Raw genomic sequence first — 19,123 nt, 5'->3', positions numbered from 1 at the left:
AAAGAAAAGCTGTGTAACACATGGAGCACGAAACTCAAGAATTACTGGTGGAGGTATAATTGTGACAGCCACTTTGGAAAACTGCCTATTTATATCTATTAGACCTAAACATACACGTTTTGCAACCCAGAAATTCCCAAAAATATGCCAACACATGTATATGCATCAAAGGACATGTATACTAGGCAATAAAACACACCTTAACAAATTTAAAAGAATAGACATCACCACAAAGCAAGCTTTCAGACAACAATGGAATTAAACAAGAAATCAATAACACAAAAATAACTGGAAAACCCCCCAAATATGTGGAGATTAAACAGCACACTTCTATAAAATACATGGGTCAAAGAAAACTCAAGCCAGCTATGTGATGTGCTTGGCTGTAAAGTGCAGCAGAAGGAACAGGTTGCCAGTTCTGAGCCCAAGCCTAAATGGCCTTGTGTACTTCTTTTTCTTGAAACTCTACTTGTTTCTTGGTACCCTGCTTAGCCCCATAAGAACATTCCTAAAATAGCCTTACGAATGATAGTTCACAATCATTGCCCCTGGCAAAAACCTACCAACTCTAAGACATGAGGGCATTCTAGACCAAGCAGATGCAGGCCAGCTGACTGAGAATATTTGAGCAAGACCAAGGTCAGCAGAACCACTCACCTGACAAAATATAAAAATAAAAAAAAATAAAAAGGGAGGGCTGGGGATATAGCTCAGTTGGTAGAGTACGTGCCTTGCAAGCACAAGGCCCTGAGTTCAATCCCCAGCACCGCAAAAAAAATAAATAATAAATAAATAAATAAAAAGGAAGCAATAATAAATGCTTAAATGAGTTTTAGAGAGTGTCTTAGTCTCTTTTCTATTTCTATGACAGAATACTATAGACTAGGTAATTTCTGAACAATATCAGTTTATTTAGCTCACATCTGGTGATTGGGAAAGTTAAGGTATGACATCTGCTGAGGGTATTCTTGCTGCATCAAAATATGGTAGAGGACATCACATGGCAAGAGCAAGGTAGATTATACTCTCAGGTCTCTCTTACTCATCTCATAAAACCATTAATCCCATCATGCCACCACTCCCACCCACACTCTGTGAATTCATCTAACTCTAATTACCTCCCAAAGCCCCTACCTCCAAATACCATCAACATATGAATTTAGGGATTAAATGTCCAACACTTGAATTCTTAGGGGACACAGTCAAATCTGATATATAGATATACAGTTGTTTTAGTCAGCTATTTCACTGCTGCAACTAAAAGACCTGACCAAAACAATGATAGAAGAGGAAAGGTTTATTTAAAGGCTCACAGTTTCAGAGGTCTTCATCCATAGAAGACTGGCTCCATTCCTTGGAACTCAAGGTGAGGTGGAACATCATGGCACAAAAGTGTGGCAGAGGGAAGCACTCACATAGTGATCAGGAAGCAGAAAGAGACTCTACTCTCCAGGTACAAAATATATACCCCATAGCCACACCCCACCTGCCTCCAGTTAAGGCTATATAACCCAATCATTTCTCCTCCAAACCTTCTTGCATTGTCTCACACGTGAGATTTTAGGGGATACCTCATACCCAAACCATAACATTTTCACTGAATAAGTTAAGGCTATAACCCAATCAACAGAGATATACTCATACATACAGATATTGATATATAGATATTCAAAGTCTATTAGAAAGAGATATGTTACATAGCTATACCTAACCAATACAGAAATTGGCATCTAGAAGTGGCTGCTGCTTTAACAGAAATTTAAAGTATGTAGCACTGGCTTTGGGCCCAGCTGATGGGCAAAGACTGAAAAACAGTGAGAATGCATCTACTTGCCAGGTCTTGTGCAGTTACTGTATATTGACAACCGTTCCACTACGGATGCAAGAAATTTGCACAATTTCAGTATGTTCAGTTCAAGTTTTCTGTTTGTCTAATTATGGTAGTGAAGATTGAGTGGGGGAAATGCAGGAGAAATACATGATATCATAAAGGAAAACATGGAGAGATCATTTTTTCCACTCAGAAATAACCTTGTAAATAGTGAAGACTCTGTTTTGTTGTTGCTGCTGTTTGTTTTTGGTTTTTGGCAGTGCTAGGGATTGAAGCCAAAACCTTGTGCTTGCTAAGCACATGCTTTACCACTAAGCTACATGTTTTAATTCAAACAAGAATCTAAACTTTTAGTATTTTTTTTTTTTTTTTTTTTTGAGCAACAAGAAAACTACTACAGCAATCTGGGAAAACAATGGCACATATTATGCAGTGGTGAAATATTCGCTAAAACTACCACCTATAGTAACTTGCAACATACAAAACATACCAAGTGAACTTTTACACCTTGATAAAATTATTTCCAGGAAGAATGTTGAATGTGTCAGTTGGTATCTTTTAGCTATATATTATGAGGACTGCAGAAAGATATAAAAGGGGGAAAGGGGAGACCAAAATTTAGCAGATTTGAAAATATGTCTGGTTCTGATCTCCTGTTTCCCCAATCAGTAAAGTTCCTCAGGTGAGGGTTGGATGATTCTTTTATTAAGACCTAGAAAAGGCTAAGTAGGCACATAGTAGGTCTTTTCAGTTAAACAAAACAGGCAGTAGAAAAAATAAGGATGTCTTTCCATAAAAGTTTGGCATGCCCAAGGTAATCACAATTTAGTATGGAGAGAGAAATTTGTCTAAAAAGAATTGTGCATATGACTTTTGTCTAATGGAATGGACGTCAATCAGATGTCACATAGAATACTCATAAAGTTTTAAAAAGTTTTACATAGCAAAATTTTTTCCCAACTGGAACTGAACATACTGAAATTGTGCAAATTACAGAAAATGTTTCTGAGGTCCAAGCTCCTATGGGCAGGATAGGAACAGAGAAAAGTGCTCAGCTACAACAGGAGCCCCATCTTCATAAGTAGTCAAGGGGGATGGTGGTAAAGACAGGTGATTCCAAGGGTTGAACCAAGAGCTTTGAAGGACAAAAAAGCAAGGAGGAGAACTGGGCCCTAACCAAGGAGCATCCGCTGCTCCTTTCAGGACCTAGCAACACTTGCTGGGTGGGATTTTGGTATGAAATGGACCAGCAACTGCTGTGTACTTATTTCTAGGTCCTCACAAGTCCAATTGAATGTTCAGTAAGAAAATAAAAATTAGTGTGTCCAAAATCAACTTTTGCCTCCTCTAAAATCTGGCCCTCCTTCACCTTCCCTATCTTGTGAAGATACTTCACTTCACCCAAAATCTTCAAAAACATCCTTGATTCTTCTTTTTTATCATTTCTCTCATCTAACAGGTTAGGGACTAGGCCCAACTCCAAAATATTTCCAAAATTACACAACCTCTCACAACTTTTAACATTGCCACCCTGATCCAATTCATGTCATCTGGACTACTGTAATACCTAATAACTAATTCCCTGAGACAACCAGAGTGATCCTTAGAAATCACGAAAAAAAAAAATCATGCCAATATTCCATTCAAAAACATCCATATATAAATGGTGAAAAACTGAAAGCATTCCCCCTAAAAACTGGAACAAGGCAGGGATGCCCTCTTTCACCACTTCTATTCAATATCATCCTTGAAACTCTAGCCAGAGCAATTAGACAGACCAAAGAAATTAAAGGGATACGAATAGGAAAAGAAGAACTCAAACTATCCCTATTTGCTGATGATATAATTATATACTTAGAGGAACCAGGAAATTCCACGAGAAAACTTTTAGAACTCAAGTGAATTCAGTAAAGTAGCGGGATAGAAGATCAATGCACATAAATCTAATGCATTTTTATACATAAGTGATGAATCTTTGGAAAGAACAATGAGGAAAACTACCCCATTCACAATAGCCTCGAAAAAAATAAAATACTGGGGAATCAATCTCACAAAAGAGGTGAAAGACCTCTACAACGAGAACTACAGTACACTAAAGAAAGAAATTAAAGAAAACCTTAGAAGATGGAAAGATCTCCCATGTTCTTGGATAGGAAGAATTAATATTGTCCAAATGGCCATACTACCTAAAGTGCTATACAGATTCAATGCAATTCCAATTAAAATCTCAATGACATACCTTACAGAAATAGAGCAAGCAATTATGAAATTCATCTGGAAGAATAAGAAACCCAGAATAGCTAAAGCGATCCTTAGCAGGAAGAGTGAAGCAGGGGGTATCACAATACCAGATCTTCAACTCTACTACAAAGCAATAGTAACAAAAACAGCATGGTATTGGTACCAAAATAGAAAGGTAGATCAATGGTACAGAATAGAGGACACGGACACAAACCCAAATAAATACAATTTTCTTATACTAGACGAAGGGGCTAAAAATATGCAATGGAGAAAAGATAGCCTCTTCAACAAATGGTGCTGGGAGAATTGGAAATCCACATGCAACAGAATGAAACTAAACCCATATCTCTCACCATGCACGAAACTAAACTCAAAATGGATTAAGGACCTCGGAATCAGACCAGAGACCCTGCATCTTATAGAAGAAAAAGTAGGTCCAGATCTTCAACATGTCGGCTTAGGACCAGACTTCCTCAACAGGACTCCCATAGCACAAGAAATAAAAGCAAGAATCAATAACTGGGATAGATTCAAACTAAAAAGCTTCCTCTCAGCAAAGGAAACTATCAGCAATGCGAAGAAAGAGCCTACAGAGTGGGAGAAAATCTTTGCCAATCATACTTTAGATAGAGCACTAATCTCCAGAATCTATAAAGAACTCTAAAAACTCTACACCAAGAATGCAAATAATCCAATCGACAAATGGGCTAAGGAAATGAATAGACACTTCACAGAAGAAGATCTACAAGCAATCAACAAACATGGAAAAATGTTCAACATCTCTAGTAATAAGAGAAATGCAAATCAAAACCACCCTAAGTTCCATCACACCCCAATTAGAATGACGATTATCAAGAACACAAGCAACAACAGGTGTTGGTGAGGATGTAGGGAAAAAGATACACTCATACATTGCTGGTGGGGTTGCAAATTAGTGCAGCCACTCTGGAAAGCAGTGTGGAGATTCCTTAGAAAACTTGGAATGGAACCACCATTTGACCCAGCTATCCCACTCCTTGGCCTATACCCAAAGGACTTAAAATCAGCATCCTACAGAGATACAGCCACATCAATGTTCATAGCTGCTCAATTCACAATAGCCAGATTGTGAAACCAACCTAGATGTCCTTCAATTGATGAATGGATAAAGAAACTGTGGTATATATATACAATGGAATATTACTCAACCATAAAGAATGATAAAATTATGGCATTTGCAGGCAAATGGATGAAATTGGAGAATATCATGCTAAGTGAGATAAGCCAATCTCAAAAAACCGAAGGTCGAATGATATCGCTAATAAGTGGATGAGGACACATAATGGGGGGAGGGAGGGGTTAGTGTTAGGGTTAGAGTTAGGGTTAGGGAGGGGGGTAAGAATGGAGGAAGGAAGGTCTGTATAGAGGGCAAAGAGGGATGGGAGGGGTGGGGGGAAGGGAAAAATAACAATTAATCAAACAACAATACCCTATGTAAATTTATGATTACACAAATGATATGCCTTTACGCCATGTACAGAGAAACAACATGTATCCCATTTGTTTACAATTAAAAAAAATTTTTTTAATTAAAAAAAAATCCATATAAGATCATGAACTATAATGTCTTAAGTGATTAGCTTTTGACTATGTCTCCAACTTCATTTCCAAGCACCCTCTGTTTACTCATTGCTCTCTGCCCATACTGGCCTCCTTATTGTCCCTTAAGAAACCAATCATGTTCAAATTCAGGGTCTTTGCTGTCATATGCTTGGCATGGTCTTTCCCCAGATATTTTTATGGGTTATTCTTCATTTCTTTTTTGTTTTTATTGGCACTGTATAGTTATACATAACGGGGATTCACTGTGATATATTTTACATCTTATATAACTTGATCAATTTCACTCCCCAGTACCTCCCCTTCCCTTCTTCTCCTCCTTTCCCCTCATTCCCTTCCTTCACTCTACTTGTCTCTTTTTAAATTGGTGCAATTAAAATATAATTATGAAATAAAAGTGGGATTCATTGTGATGTATTCATACATACACATAACAATTTGATTGATTTCATTCCCCAGTACCTCACCTTTCCCTTTCTTCCTCCCTCCCCCTCTATCTCCTCCTCTACTGTACTGGTTTCCTTTCTAATTTCCTGAGATCCCTTTTTTCTATCTTCCACATGAGAGAAAACTTTTGACCCTTGATTTTCTGAGTCTGACTTATTTCACTCAGCATGATGTTCTCCAGTTCCATCCATTTACCAGCAAATGACACAATTTCATTCTTCATTATGACTGAGTAAAATTTCGTTATGCATATATATACTACATTTTCTTTATTCATTCATCTGTTAATGGAACCCTAGATTAGTTCCATAACTTGGTTATTGTGAATTGCACTCCTATAAATATTATTATGCACATATAGCTCGTTTGCTAATTTTAGTTCTTTTGAATAAATGCCAAGAAGTTGATAGCTGGAACATATGGTCATTACATCCTTTTTTTCACTATTTTTTGTGGTCTTGGGTGTCGGGGTCCAGCCCTAGCAGGTGTCGTGGCGGTCTCAGGTGAGGGAGTAGGTGTTGGCATAGTGGAGAACAAAGCATCACAGACTCAAGGAATGGATGCTAAGTTCTAAATTTTATTTTTCCCAGCCAGCTTTTTATACATTAAAAGGTTGATAGTTACATGTTTTTCCAGAACAGGAAAAGATCACAAGAAAAAAAAATCTTGTATAAGCATTACTAGACTAGCAATGAAGTATTCTAATTATTCTTAGTAATTGCTTACTTGTGATAACCTATAACTAAACAATAAGACATATTAATATTGCTTATCATAAACGTTAAAGCAAGTTCAGCAGGTTGATTAAATGTCAGTCGTGTGGCTACTGCTGTGGTTAATAAGTGCTAGGCAGTTTAAGCTAACAATAATATGATACCATCTTATACTGTATGAACTTAACATTGAGGAACTTCTCTCTGGGGGATAGGTGGCCAATAGTATTTACAGCATTTAGTAAATCCTAATCTTTTAAGAAATGGAATGTCTTGCACTCTTGCATGTTTACCTTCAAACCAGACTATAACATGTCCTGATTTTATATCTAAATATCCCGTGGGAGATAAAGGAAGGTCTGTATCCAGGGGCTTAAGAGGCATTCCTCTAGGAGGATGTCATGGCTTTCCATTAATTAAATAAGCATTGCCATAAGGTGTTTTAACTGTAGGAACTCTATTTTCTTTATTTCTTCTGTTCCTGTTAATCATTCCTGATGGGGTTGGAGTTATTTGCCTACGTGCTTCAGGTCATCAGAGAGTAGTCAACAGGGGATCGGCAGTTAGAATCTGTTTTTATATTTTCTCATATCATTCTTGGTTACTCAGAGTTTCATTGTAAATGACTAAATCTGAAATCACTGTTCCATTAGAAGTCTGGTTTTTATGTTTTAACCCTGGTTCTGTTAAGACCCCTGTTTTCAGGGAAAACACATAAAATATTAATAGTAAACCTACACATATTAAGCAAGCAAGGAAGGAAAGCCCGCAACCCGAATTCCCAACAATATGAGACTTTGCAAACATCTTTATTACTCAGCGGAATCCTTGTCAAGCACTGAGGGGAACTGCAGGTGGTGTAACACCTGGATTCAACCCAGGGCTTCATATATGTTAGCCAAGCTCTCTACCACTGAGCTAAATGCCCCCAACCCCATTCATAGTCTTCTGAGGAATCTCCATATAGATCTCCACAGGGGTTATACTAATGTACATTCTCACTAACCATATATAAGTGTACATATTCCCCCACATTCTTACCAGTATTTATTATTATTTGTCTGCTTGATGACTGCCATTCTAACTGGAGAGAGATGAAATCTCAGTGTAGTTTTGATTTGCATTTTCCTGAACGCCAAGGATATTAAACATTTTTTTCATATATTTGTATTCCTTCTTTTGAAAAATGGCTGGTCAGTTCATTTTCACATTTATCAACCGGGTGATTTGGTTTTTTGGTGGCATGTTTTTGAGTTTTTTACAATTCTGGATACTACTCCTCTGGTAGAAGAGTAGCTGGCAAATGTTTTCTCCCATTCTGTAGGCTCTCTCTTCATGCTCTTGTTTTCTTTCCTATGTAGAAGCTTTTCAATTTGATGTCATCCACTATTGATCCTTGGTTTTACTTCCTGAACTTTAGGAGTCTTATTAAGGAAGACAATGCTTTTGCCTATGTGTTGAGGTGTTGAGCCTGTGTTTTCTTGTATCAGTTGTGAAGTTTCTGGGCTAATTCCTAGGTCTTTGATTCACTTTATCATTCTTCACTTCTTTTCGGTCTCCATTAAATGTCCCCTTCCAAGAGGGGCCTTCTTTGATTCTCCATTTGAAATAGCCTTCCCTACTACTCTCTATGCCTAGTCCTGTTTTTATTTTTTCATAGTACTCATTGAGCCTGACATTATAATGTTTACCAGTTTGTTTTATTTATCTGCCCATCACAATATAAGTTTCCTGAGGGCAAGAATGTTGTCTTATTCAAATACATCCCCAGGATGTAGAACTGTGCCAGGCACATAACAGATATTCAGTACAGTATTTTTTGTACATAATAACTTTTAAAAAGGGGTGGGGCAGGGTGTAATGCCAGTAATTTGGCAGGCTGAAGCAGGAGGATCCCAAGTTAGGAAGGCCTCAGTAACTTAGTGAGATCCTGTCTCAAAAATAATGAGAGAGAGAGAGAGAGAGAGAGAGAGAGAGAGAGAGAGAGAGAGAGAGAAAGAGTGCAAGCGTGCACACACTGGGGATGTAGTTCAGTGGTAAAACACCCCTGGGAGGGAGGAAGGGAAGGAAGGAAGGAAGGAAGGAAGGAAGGAAGGAAGGAAGGGAGGGAGGGAGGGAGGGAGGGAAGGAGGGAGGGAGGGAAGGAAGGAAGGGAGGGAGGGAGGAAGAGAGAGATACATGGATGTGTAAGCTATTTTCGCTGCCTCACAACATTCTTATGTTTTAGACATGAGATTTCTCCCAAAAGTTTGTGACAGACAATGCAAGAACGTTTAAAGGCAAAATGATTGAGTTATGAGAGCCTTAACTGAATCAGTACATTAATACACTTGAATGGATTAACTGGGTGGTAACTATAGGCAGGTAGGTGTGGTGCCTTCGGGGTACATATTTCAACTGTGGTGAGGGAAACTTTCCTGGTGCCATGCCCTGAGCTGCTTCCCTTCACCAAACTCTTCTGCCATGATGTTCTGCTTCACCTCTGGCCCAGAGCAATGAAATCTGCTGTTTATGGACTCGGACCTCTGAAACTGGGAGCACCTAAATAAGATTTTCTCCCTCAAATTGTTCTTGTCAGGTCTTTTTGTCATAGTGGTGAACAGGCTGACTAAAACAAACATTAAATAACATGTCATGACTAATGGACAATACATAAATACTTATGATCTGCAAGAAAAAAATAAATTTACTAGAAAAACTATGAGATTTTAGCTAGAGTTTAAAAATCTATACCTTTGTGTACTGAGAATGCTACTTGGTGGTAGAACATTTGCCTAGCATGTGCAATACCCTGAATGCAATCCCTAGCACTGGGAAAAAAAACCAAAAACTATACTTCTCTTCCGTTCCGCTCTTAAGCTGATAAGCACTTGAAGAACACCTCTGAAAGACTATGATATTCTCAAAGCATCAGATTCAGAATAGGAGATCAAAGTATTAACTGAAGAGGACCCTTAGCTCTGCTATTTCAAAACTACTCCTCTACAATGAGTGGAAGGTTGAATATCTCTGGCTAAATATCTCTGGAAGTACTTTCAGAGAATTCAAGGCCTCTCATTTCTGTTTTCTAAACATAGAGAACTATAAGTGGGAAATACTCAGGGTCACTTTATTTAAATACAAAGCTCTTTTTACTATCTCTGCTCTACCTTCAAGTGTTGGAATACCTCAATTTCAAAGCAAATTTCATTCTAATCCTGTCCCTTGAATTCCACAGACTAATCTGAGAGGACAGATTTCATCTGCAAGGGCAAAAACTGCAAAAACAGGGTCTAGGGTTGTAGTTCAGTGATACAGTGCTTGCCTAGCATGTGTGAGGCACTGGGTTCAATTCTCAGCACTGCATATAAATAAATAAAAATAAAGGTCTATCAACAACTAAAAAATATTTCCAAAAAAACTGCAGAAACATAATAAGTATCACTATATTTCAAAGATTAATACCTCTGTAAGAAGTTGTATTTAGAATATATGCCCAACAATTATTAGAACAAGTAACATAGGACAGATAAAAAACCAGGTGAAGTGGTGCATGCCTGAAATCCCAGCAACTTGGGAGGCTGGGGCAGTAGGATTACAAGTTCGAGGCCAGCCTCAGCAACTCAGTGAGGCCTTAAGCAACTTAGTGAGACCTCGTCTCGAACTAAAAAATAAAAAAAGGCTGGGGATGTGGCTCAATGGTTAAGTGCCCTTGGGTTCAATCCCTAGTACCAAAAGAAGACAGATGAGTCCTGAGAAAAAATAAATAAAACAAAACAAAAATAAAACCCTCTACATATTCTTCTCTACAAGGCCCTTTATCCCAGAATGTTTGTTATTTATCCTTAGAAAAAGAATTTACCCACAGTTTCTAAATGACCAACAGATATGGTTTTTCTTTTCATGGTGACAACCAAAACCTTGGGCTACTGCAAATCCCAGTTCTAAACCATGATATAAAATCCATCACCAAATAGACTGATGATCAGTCAGTAGAGACTGGAAGACTGATTTAAAAATATATATCAGTTATTAGTCATGCAGATGCCGGAGCAGAAGCCACAGCTGGACTTGTGAATTCAATTATTCAAAGACTCACCTGGACTTTCGTGGGTTTGTTTTTTTGTTTTTGTTTTCTTTTTACAGCTGTAGAAACTCAGGCTTAAAGAGGATAAGTTAATTTTTCCAAAATACTTGAATAAAAACATTTTGAAGTACTTAGGCACTGTACTTTTGGACAGAAAGATAAATGCTACAGTAATCCTTACCCATACATGTGACCAAGCCTATCATTTGGGTTTCCATTCTAGGTAACGATAATTATTACAACAATTAACAGGCATGTATCAAATATTTATTATGTCAAGAATTTTGTTAACTGCTACATGAGGGTCATCTCTTTTAATGCTCATCTCAACCCTATAAATAAGTTTCTCTTACTGTCCCCATCTAACAGATGACAAGATGAAGATGCTGAGAGGATAAGTAATTTGTCCAAGGTGACTCAATTAGCAAAGCAGAGTTAAGATCTGAATGTGGCTATGTTAACACCAGATTCTACATTCTTAACCACTGTGCTTACTACCTTCCCTGTGCCCCCAAACGCTGTGTCATAGGAGAACCTCCTTTCATAATTCCAGGATTTTTTATTACAGAGTTAAATAGAAGATTTCATAATCTACCAGTTTTATTCCTTAGTCTGATCTTGTTGAGCTATTCAGAGTTGGAAAGATAAAGAGTTTGTGCGGTATGAAACTTATAATTTGGAGAACCATCTTTAAGAAAATAGAAAACTATAAACACAAAAATGGGAATGAATTGAATATTTATAATGAGAAAATAGGAGGATCTGGAAAGACTTGTATAAGTGAAAGGCCTTGAAGCTTAAGCTTTGTCAACTTCATAGAAAACCTGACTCTCTACCCAGGTTTAGTTCTGAGAAAAGTTGTTTGTGGAACTGGTTGGAGGTGACAGAGGCCTAGAAAGCAGGAAAATTGTAAGAGAGAGTCTCATGACATTCTGTAGGCAGTCAGAGCTGTTTTGCATTCCCCTCTATGAGGGACAAACTGCTTCAGAGCATCAGTTCTCCAATACAAGTTCTTGCACCACCTAACTTATCTGGCACTATCTAATATGGGAATCATCTGGGAGCCCTACTCCTTGAATTTCTGGTATAGTAATTCTGCTGTAAGCAAGAAAATGTCTACTTTCAGCGATAAACATATAGACATTGATAAATAAAGGAATCACAAATGCATTCTACCCCAGAGTCTGAGGGTACTACTCATCTAACATGGTCTATCTCCAGGGTCCTTATTATATTCTCTACTGTATAAGATATAAAACAAATTGTAAACCAAAAAGAAACAGATTGCTCCAATTGCAAATTTTTTATAAAAAATCAAATATTGAGCAGCTCAGAGAATATCCGTGGAGGCACAATTTTTGAATACTCTTCAGGCACCAGTGCAAAGTTCTGGGGAACAGAGCTCATCAGCAAGAAAGGCAGTTGCAGAAAAGTGACCTCCCCAACATGACTTTTGATTGTTGTGTTGGACTCAAGATCATATAATTCCACAGGTTTTTTCTTTTCTCTTTTACAGTTCTGGAACTTTCATCTCCCAACAACCTGCTGTGTTAGTCAGCTTTCTATTACATAACAAATACCTAAAATAATCAGTTTATAAAGAAAAGGTTTATTTTTGGCTTATGGTTTCAAAGGGTTCAGTCCTTGATCAGTTGACCCCTTGCTTTGAACCTCTGGTGGCACATCATGGTGGAGTGCAGCAGAGTAAAACTGCTCACCTCATGACTGGGAAGTGAAAGAGAAAGAGAAGCTAGGGTCCCAGTTCCCTTCTAGGGCATGCCCTCAGTGACTTCAAGACGTCCCATTAGGCTCTACCTTTAAAGGTTTCACCACTTCTCAATAGCAACATGCTGGAGATCAAGCTGGCTTACTGAAATATGCTGACATTGAGAAATCTCATGTGACAGGGAGCTGCAGCTAGCATCCAAGACATGAAGGCAGCCTCAGGACACAGCCTACAAAAATCTGGGGTTCTCAGTCTTACAACTACAAGGAAATAATTCTGCCAATTCTGAATGACCTTAGAATCAGACATTTCCCCAGTCAGGCCCACAGATGAAAATGCAGCCCTGCCAAGACATTAACACAGAGGGTCTACCAGAGATAGGCCCAGAATCCTGACCCATGGAAACTCTAAGATAATAAATGTGTGTTTTGTTCAAAGCCATGCAATCTGTGGGGTAATTTGCTACACATTAATAATAAATCAATGAAGTTTCCATCTGTAATTTATTTTTCTCAATGATCATAATTTTAGGATTTATTCATTTTGTCATTCATTTATTTTTACTGCTATATAATTTTCTATGACACGGCCATAAAACAATTGACATCCATTTTTCTATCAATAAACTTTTAGGTTGTTTATTTTTTTTTTTGTACAGGCAATTCTCTGAATTTTTTTCTCATAGATATGTGTGAAAATTTCTTTAGTGTATATGTCTAGAAGCAAAATTACTGGGCTATAGGATTTTAAAACGCAATTTAAGGAATATTACTAAATTGTTTTCTAAAGTGGGTCTGCCACCAGAAATCCTGTACATACTAGAAGAAAACATAGGCCCAACATTCCCGCATATTGGCTCAGGGACAGACTTCCTTAACAAGACTCCTAAAGTGCAAGAAGTAAAATCAAGAATCAATAAATGAGATGGCATCAAACTAAAATGTTTCTTCATAGCAAAGGAAAAAATCAAGAATATAAAGAGAGAGCCTACAGAATGGGAGAAAATCTTTGCCACCTGCACCTCAGATAAAGTATATATAAAGAACTCAAAAAAGGCACACAAAAAATAACTCAATCAATAAATGGGCAAAGGAATTGAACAACACTTTTCAGAAGAAAAAATACAAATAGTCAACAAATATATTTTAAAAATGTCCAACACCTCTAGTAATTAAAGAAATGCAAATTAAAACTACATTTGAGATTTCATCTCACTCCTGTCAGAATGGAAATTGAGAAAATAAGTAACAACGTTAGCAAGGATGTGGGGAAGAAAGGTACACTCATACATTGCTGGTGGGATTTCAAATTGGTGCAACCACTCTGGAAAGCACTATGAAGATTCCTCAGGAAACTAGGAATGGAAACTAGGAATTTTCAGGACTGAAAATCAACATCCTACAGTGACTCACCACATCAATGTTTACAGAGGCTTAATTCATAATCGCTAAACTGTGGAAACCAACCAACGTGCCCTTCAACAGATGAACAGATAAAGAAATGGTGGTACATATACACAATGGAGTATCACTCAGCCATAAAGAAGAATGACTTTATGACATTTGCAAGTAAATGATGGATCTAGAAACTATCATGCTAAGTGAAATAAGCCAGTCCTAAAAAACGAAGGTTGAATGTTTTCATTCATATGTGGAAGCCAACCCACAAAAAGTCAGAAGAGGGGAAGAACAGATATTCAGTAGATTAGACAAAGGGGAATGAGGGGAAGGGAGGAACCATAGGAAAAGGAAAGTGGACTGAATCTGAAATAATGTTCCTATATACTTATATGAATATACCATAGAGAATCCCACCATCATGTACATCCATAAGAATGGTATCCTAACTAGAATAAGAAATATTCCATGCTTGTATAATTATATTAAAATTCTGCTGTCATGTATAACTAAAAAGAACCAATGAATAAATAAAAGTCAAAAGTCCAAAAATGAAAATAAAAAATAGAGTGGATCTGCCAATTTACACATTCTCTATCAAGTGAAGAGATGCTGGTAGTGTTTATCCTTGCCAACACTATCACTACTACTACTACTACTACTACTGGTACTAATATTGTTATATATAAACATGTAGTGATAAAAAAAATTCCATTATATATAAAGAGAATTGTGTCATGAATCTCCACGTACCCATTAGAGTCAATAAGCATCAATTCATAATCAATTTTGCCCACTTACATACAAAATCATGCCCTACCTCCACCTACTGAATTATTTTTAAGTCATACCCCAAACATCATTATCATCACACTCAAAAACATTTCAAACATATATCTAAAAGAATTTCTTAAAATAAAAGTTTTGAGATGCTTGTATGTTTACATACATCAATAACCACAGGGAGATTCTATGTACCGTTTACCTAGTTTCTTCTGATGGGAAAACTTTGCAAAACCGTAGTACAAGTTCATCACAGTGCCACACTTGTAATCCCAGTGACTTGGAAGGCTGAGGCAGGAGGATCACAGTTTGGGTCCAGCCTGGGCAATTTAATGAGACCCTATCTCAAAATAAAAAATAAAAAGGGTTGGAGATATAGCTCAATGGTAGAGTAAACCCAGGTGCAATCCCCAGCACCACAAAAAGGAAAATAAAAAAAGGATACTGACATTTATGCTGGCAAGATAAAGAATATTTCCAACATGATGTTGCTCATATCTAGTCACACTTTCTTCCCTCTTGCCTCACTCCTTCTTTTTTAAGTTTTTATTTGTTCTAATTAGTTATGCAGGATAGAATGTATTTTGACACATTCATATATGGAGTATAACGTCTCAGTCTTCTGGTTGTACATGATGTAGAATTACACTGGTTGTGTAATCATATATGCACATAGGATAGTAATGTCCAATTTATTCTACTATCATTCTTATTCCTGTTTCCCTTTCCTTCCCTTCATTTCCCTTTGTCTAATTCAAAGTACTTCTATTCTTCTCTAACCCCACCCCACTTATTGTGAATTAGCATCTGCATATCAGAGAAAACATTTGGCCTTTGGTTTGTTAGGACTGGCTTATTTCACTTAGCTTGATATTCTCCAGTTCCATTCATTTACTAGCAAACGCCATAATTTCGTTCTTCTTTATGGTTCAGTAATACTCCATTGTGTATATATCCATTTTCTTTATCCATTCATCTGCTGAAGGGCACACCTCACCCCTTCTTTAAGTTCTAGTAACCACCAATCTGGTCTCTGTTTCTATTATCTTGTCTTTCAAGAAAGTGATATAAATGAGATTATCAATCTGCAAGTAACTATTTGAGATTAGCCTAAAGCACGATCATCCAGAGATTCAATTAGATTATTATATTAATAGCTTGTTTATTTTTATTACTAAGTAGTATTCCATGGTATGGATATTTGTTAACCAGTCTCTCACTGAAGGGCATCTAGATTACTTCCATTTTCCTTATGTAGTGGTTTTATTGTGATGCAATTAATAGATCACACAATTCACCCATTTAAGCATACAATGGCTTTTAGTATGTGCACAAAATTGTACAAACATCAACACAATCACTTGAAATTTTTTTCCTTCACTCCAAAAAGAAAGCCTATAACCATAGGAGTCACTCCAATTCCCCCTCAACAAACCCTCACTACTATGCCAGTCCTAGGCAATCACTACTCTTTTCTGTCTATAGATCTGCCTGTTCTGGACATTTTGTGTAATATGTGGTCTTCTACAACTTGCTTCTTTCACACAGCATAATGCTTCCAAAGATCACCCGTGTCTTTATGTGTATTTGTACTTCACTTTGTTTATGCTGAATAATATTTCATTGTATGGCTTTTTGGGTTTCCCTTCATCAGTGGATGAATGCTGAGTTGTTTTCACTTTCTGACTATTCCAAATACTGCTGCAATGAAGAGTCATTAATAAATTTTTACAAAGACATGTTTTTATTGCTTTTAGGTATGTATCAAGAAACAGAACTTCTAGGTTGCAGGGAAACTCTACATTTTACTCTCAAACTGTACTCCAAAGTGGCTGCTATACCTATGTACATTTTGAACAGCAAACTACATGAATGTTCCAATTCCTCTAGAGTCTTACCAGCACTTTTATTATGTGACTTGCTCTAGTCATCCTAGTGGATGTGAGGTAGTGTACTGTAGTTTTGATTTGCACTTCTCTGATGACTAATGATGTCAAGAATCTTTTCATATGCTTACTGATCATTCATATATTTTGCGTGGAGAAATGTCTCTGCCTGATTTTTCACTGATTTTCACTAGGTTGTCTTTTGAAATTTTTTTTTTTATATTTGTAGATGGACAAAATGCCTTTATTTTATTTGTTTATTTTTATGTAGTGCTAAGGATTGAACCCAGCGCCTCACACAGGCTAGGTAAGTGTTCTGCCACTGAGCTACAGCCCCAGCCCCTAGGCTGTCTTTTTGAATGGTTAGAATTTATTTATCATTCTAAATACTAGTTCCTTGTCAGATATAGGATTTGTAAAAATGTTCTATACATTGTTTTCCATTTCTTAATGGTATCTATGAAATAGATAAAATTTTCATTATGATAATATACAATCTTTTTTGTTGTTATTGTTGCTAATGTTTTAGATGTCACATCCAAGAAATCACTGTCTAATCTAAGATCATGAAGATTTGTATCTAAAGTTTTGTTTGTTTTTCTCATTTTTTGCTACCAGATACTGAATCCAAGGGCACTGAGCTACATCCGTAACCCTTTTTATTTTTTATTTTGAGACAGGGTCTTACTAAGTTGCTTAGGGTCTCGTTAAATTGTCGAGGCTGGCTTTGAACTTATGACCCACCTGCCTCAGGCTCTCATGCCACTGGGATTACAGGGTTGCACCACTATGCCTGGTTTACACTTAAGTTTTCTACTAAAAGTTTTAGCTCTTACATACATTTTGAATTCATTTATACTTTCTAGCTTCTCACTTTTATTCATAAAGCTGCTCTAAACATTCGTGTATAGATTTGTTTCTTTTCCCCGCCTTCCTATGCATTTCTTAAATATTCTTATAATTTCGTCTATTGTATTTTTTACTATATCTCCTCATATATCCTTTAGTTTTATAACACTCAATACTACCAGACATTACATTATACTGCATAATTTATTTGCCAAGTCTCTGAATGCCCATTACTAAGTAAGCTCCTTTAGGGCACAGAGCTTTTTTTTTTTTTTTTTTTTTCTCTTGGTTGCTACTTCCCCAGCTCTTAGAACTGTATTTAGCATACAGCAAGTTCTCCAAAAGTACTTACAGGGTTTTGGAAAGAGTGAAGATGAAAAAAACATTCACTTCTCACTTTGTAAGCTATAACCTATATTCATATATTATTTGTAATTATTTTTTAAAAACATATTTCTTGGGCTAGGGTTGTGGCTCAGTGGTAGAGCGCTTGCCTAGCATGTGTGAGGCACTGGGTTTGATTCTCAGCACCGCATATAAATAAACAAATGAACCTCCATTGACAACTAAAAAATATTTTTAAAAAAACATTTCTCATTTGAAAGATGGCTCTACATTTTGCATTTTGATGTGAAATTCTTGCTTTTTTAGGGGAAAAGTTAGCTAAGAGCCATTTCTAAGATGTGGTAGCAGGTCTGGAGTATTCACAGGCCATCTCATCCATTAATATGGTGGGGGTGAAGAGTTACACTAAGTCAAACTGAAAAGTGCACCACTTCCTCTCCTTAGAGCAATCTGCAAAGTGTGATGTGTACAGGTGGTGCGTTCTTCCAAGTTGCTTTAAATTTGATTTTTACTAGCAAAAAAAGGGTGTGTATATAACAGGACTTTCCTCTAGGTCTCTAAACTAGCCTTGTACAGGACAATAAAGAATCACAACTACTTTTTATAAAGCAATTTAAGCTATGTATTTAACCTACCTCTAGTCTTCACACACCCCCATTTTTCCAAATGGGGCAAGAGTTCGATAAAGTGACTTGCCTAAAGTTAACTAGTAAATGGCCATCATTTTTTATAACTTGTTTGCCTCCAAAATTAGGGCTAAATCAATGGTTCTTAATTGTGGCTTTCACTAACGTACAGCAAAAGTACAGAACTTAACACAATTACTTGTTTAATGTGATAGGTCTTCAAACTAAGGGCCCCTTCTTATTTTGAGATTGTGCCCTTATTCTTTTGACCATAACCTTTGGTAGAAACGACCTTTCTTTTGTAGAAACAGTAATTCCCCTAGCAAATTAGGAACGAAAACCGATTATTAGACCTCCAGATTTGTTTTTGAAATATTATCTGATCCATGTATTTCTACAGTTAGGACCCATGGCCGCACCAAACATGAGTGTCTGAGAGTAAATGAGAAGCACAGGGGCTTAGGTTAAAAAGGACAGAGACTAACTTGGATTTCGAGGTCGGAACCTACAAACGAGAGAAAAAAGAACAGTCTGGCCCCTCCTGGCGCTAAGGTACGCGGCGGCGCGGGCCGCACTTCTCCGGAGCGCTAAACCCGGCGAAGTGAAACCCAGGG

Source organism: Sciurus vulgaris (genome assembly GCF_902686455.1).
Source record: "Sciurus vulgaris genome assembly, chromosome: 5".
NCBI lineage: Eukaryota > Metazoa > Chordata > Mammalia > Rodentia > Sciuridae > Sciurus > Sciurus vulgaris.
This window is presented reverse-complemented; position numbering follows the sequence as displayed.